Below are 4523 nucleotides of genomic sequence, written 5' to 3' on the forward strand. Positions count from 1 at the left end.
TTGATATAAGCATACATTGTAAAATGATTACAAACTAATTAACACAATACCTCACATAGCTAACGAGTGCGTTTGTGTGTGTGTGGTATGAACATTCTAAAATGTCTCTCTTTTTTTTTTATTGGTTGTTCACAAAATTACAAAGCTCTTGACATATCATATTTCATACATTAGATTGAAGTGGGTTATGAACTCCCAATTTTACCCCAAATGCAGATTGCAGAATCACGTTGGTTACACATCCACAATTTTACATAATGCCCTATTAGTAATTGTTGTATTCTGCTACCTTTCCTATCCCCTACTGTCCCCTCTCCCCTTCCCTCACATCTTCTCTCTCTACCCCATCTACTGTAATTCATTTCTCTCCTTGTTTATTTTCCCATTCCCCTCACAACCTCTTATATGTAATTTTGTATAGCAATGAGGGTCTCCCTTCATTTCCATGCAATTTCCCTTTTCTCTCCCTTTCCCTCCCATCTCATGTCTCTGTTTAATGTTAATCTTTTCTTCCTGCTCTTCCTCCCTGTTCTGTTCATAGTTGCTCTCATTATATCAAAGAAGACATTTGGTATTTGTTTTTTAGGGATTGGCTAGCTTCACTAAGCATAATCTGCTCTAGTGCCATCCATTTCCCTGCAAATTCCATGATTTTGTCATTTTTTAGTGCTGCGTAATATTCCATGGTGTATAAATGCCACATTTTTTTCTATCCATTCATCTATTGAAGGGCATCTGGGTTGGTTCCACAGTCTAGCTATTGTGAATTGTGCTGCTATGAACATCGATGTGGCAGTATCCCTGTAGCATGCTCTTTTAAGGTCTTCAGGGAATAGTCTGAGAAGGGCAATAGCAGGGTCAAATGGTGGTTCCATTCCCAGCTTTCCCAGGAATCTCCATACTGCTTTCCAAATTGGCCGCACCAATTTGCAGTCCCACCAGCAATGTACAAGTGTACCCTTTTCTCCACATCCTCACCAGCACTTGTTGTTGTTTGACTTCATAGTGGCTGCCAATCTTACTGGAGTGAGATGGTATCTTAGGGTGGTTTTGATTTGCATTTCTCTGACTGCTAGAGATGGTGAGCATTGTATATCCTCCTCTGAGAAGTGTCTGTTCAGGTCCTTGGCCCATTTGTTGATTGGGTTATTTGTTATCTTATTGTCTAATTTTTTGAGTTCTTTGTATACTCTGGATATTAGGGCTCTATCTGAAGTGTGAGGAGTAAAAATTTGTTCCCAGGATGTAGGCTCCCTATTTACCTCTCTTATTGTTTCTCTTGCTGAGAAGAAACTTTTTTGTCCAATTTTTAATCAAGTTTCTTTCTTGCTACCGAGTTACTTACATATTTTGAATACTAACTCCTTATCAGATGATGATTTCTCCAATTCATTTTAGTAAATTCAACTTTAGGTGTTTTATCCATTCTGAGTTGATTTTTAATATAGTACAAGAATTTGCATTCTTTTGCATGTGGATGTATAGGTTTCCAAATATCATTTGCTGACGACTGGTCTTTCTGTATTGTGTGGTTTTGGAATTTTTGTTAAGGATCAATTAACCAGAAATGCAGAGGTACATTTCTGGGCTCTCTATTCTGTTCCTTTGGTCTACATGTCTGTTTTTGTGCCATTGCTATGTAATTTGACAAGTTGCTTTTCTCTTGCTGGCTGCTTTCAAAATTGTCTTTGACTTTTTAGAATCTGACTGATACACTCTGAAGATCCGTTTAATACATCTGAAGTGCCTTGGGATTCATGAATCTAGATAGTCATTTCCCTCTCCAAATATGGGAAGTTTTCCTTCCCTTTCTGTTTTGTTGTTCCTTTTACAACTCCCATATACATATTTTGATTCACTAGAGGTATCCTTTTCTTCTTCACTCTCTTCTAATGGGAATTTCAAATGACCTGTATTTGAGATCATTCTTTCATTTCTTTGATTCTGTTGTAGAAATTCCCTAACACATTTGTTTTTCAGCTCCAGAATTTGTTTGGTTAATTACCAATTTTTTTTTTCATGTATTGATTTCTCCTTTTTTTGTATCTCACGGAGATTCTTTTAGATAAGTCATTTTGAATTCTCTTGTCAGGCAGTGTGTGTGCATGATTATATATATCCTTGTCTTTAGAGTCAGCTATTGGTGCTGTCTTTTGCTTCTTTGTATAATGCTTTCATGATTATGCATGATCCTTGTAGTCTTTGTTGGTATCTGTGCATTTGAAGTAGGCACCTTTTTCATTTTTATAGACTATGTGGAAAGCCCCGATTATCCACAGTTTCTGGGTGGGCTATGTGGTAGCAGCTTCAGGTAGGCTGACTTGGCACCTAGGTTCACAGGGGTCTGGCTCCATGGAGCCAGTCCAGTGTCAATGACTGCTTGGGAAAACCTGAACCCTGGACCACAGAAGCCAACCTGGAACACGCTTGTAAACTGTACAATTCAATAGATTTTAGTATACTCACACAGTAAACCATCATCACTAATTTTAGAACACTGTTATCACCAAAAAAGGAAATCTGTATACATTAGCAGAAAGTGACAAGTTCTGACCATTGTAATATAAGAAAAATGTGCATAACATCACAACAAGTCTTTTAAGACCTAGTGCTGAGTCCACCATGTTATCCTTTTTGTCATGTGGAATGGTGTCACTCTAGGGGTGGAGCACTATCACACATTTAGGAGTGAAAATAAAAATGGAGGCAAGAACGATATTGGCCAAATTATACTGATATATCGTATGCACGTATGAACATGCAACAAAAATCCCATCATTATGTACAACTATAATGCACCAATTAAAAAATTTTGTGGGAAAAAAAATGGTGTCAAGGTCTTGATGAACCAAGAGGGAAGAAATAAAACTTTGCTGTTTCAAGTCACTAAGTTTTTGGAGTAGACTGCAGGAACAGAATAATATATACATAGGATAAAGGTTTGTTCGATGAGAAATTATTTAGAAGTGGGATTTTTTCAACAGTTTTAAGTTTTGTAATTCTAAAATGACTCTAATATTAATTGGTCTCTTAAAATGGAAAAAACAAAAGACTCTCAATCAGAAGATCACTGAAGGAAAGTCACTTCATTTGAGATAAGAAAAGGATGCAATCACTTATATTTATGAAGGAGAGGATATAATACAAATACTGAATTTCATCATGAACCTTGCTCTGCTGATGGGAGCAAGATAGGTATCTCTGTTTAATATAACTATGAAAATTATGGTTTCTTAAAGGTTCTTTCTAGAATTCTACCTGAAACTTATTTGGACTGTAGATGAGGTGCTAGACTGATCTTTCCCTCCTAATCAATTATCCTTCAGCCTATATTAGACATTACTTAAATAAGTATACCTCAAATATTCATTCTCAATATCACATAGTGTGAGATATTTGATAATGACCTTAAGATAGATTCTATTCATAACAATGCTACAGGTCTAGTTTAGGTTTTTATTACTCATCTTCACAACAAAATCCTATCAATCTATCAAAAAATGGGCCTTTTTTTCTCTCTCTCATCTTCTAATCTTTTCCTTACAAACTTTCAGATTAAATCTTTCTAAAACAGTTCTCATCATGACATGTTCCTATGCAAAGACCTTCATTAGTTTTTGCTCTCAGAAAATAATTTTGCTAGGCATCTGTATTAGTTTTCCAACGCTACTGCAACAAAGTACTACAAACTGGGTGACTTAAACAACTGAATTTCATTGTCTCAACAGTTCCAGAGGAAGAAGTCTGAGATGAGGGGCTTATTTTGGAGTGTTGTATGGAACCCTTTACTCTAGCTTCCATGGTTTGCAGTCGATCCTTGGGTCTGTGTCCAAGCTTCCTTTAGGACTCTGGTCATATTGAATTATAGCCCATCTTAGTTCAATAGGCCTCATCTTAACTAATTACATCTGTAATAACTCTATTTCTAAATCAGGTCATATTCTGAGGTTATGAGGGCGAAGGACTCCTTCTTAACTGTATTCAAAGTTCTCCACAAGACTTCCGACTTACTTTTTCATCTTTATCTCCCATATCAAGGCAGTGAAGACAACTTCTGCATATAACTGAAATACTTTTCTCTCTTTGTACACATCTTCTGCTGTAATTCTTTTGTACTCACTCACCAAATACTATCCATTTTTAAGGACTAGCCTGCGTAATCCTTTTTCCATGAGGATAAATTTAAGTTTTCTATCCAGAAACATTTTTTTTTGCCTTCACAGGTATATTATTTGTCTTATGGAATTTAGCAATTTTCTTACTTATAATTTGAGTTGTACATGTCTTATATGGTCTATATTCCTTACTGGGCATTAAGTCCCTTATAAGGATGAAGTACACATCTTATTCATCTTTTAATTTGCCCACATTGCTTCACATGGTGCTTTATAATACTTGTTGAACAAAGTTGTGAAATCATACATTACAGTTTCATACTTACTTTTTTTAAAGACTGCAGAAAAAAATCTTATAATGGATGCTTTAGATTTTAATAAATAATATGGAAATGAACAAATGTTTTC

The sequence above is a fragment of the Urocitellus parryii genome, chromosome 1, assembly GCF_045843805.1.
Source record: "Urocitellus parryii isolate mUroPar1 chromosome 1, mUroPar1.hap1, whole genome shotgun sequence".
NCBI lineage: Eukaryota > Metazoa > Chordata > Mammalia > Rodentia > Sciuridae > Urocitellus > Urocitellus parryii.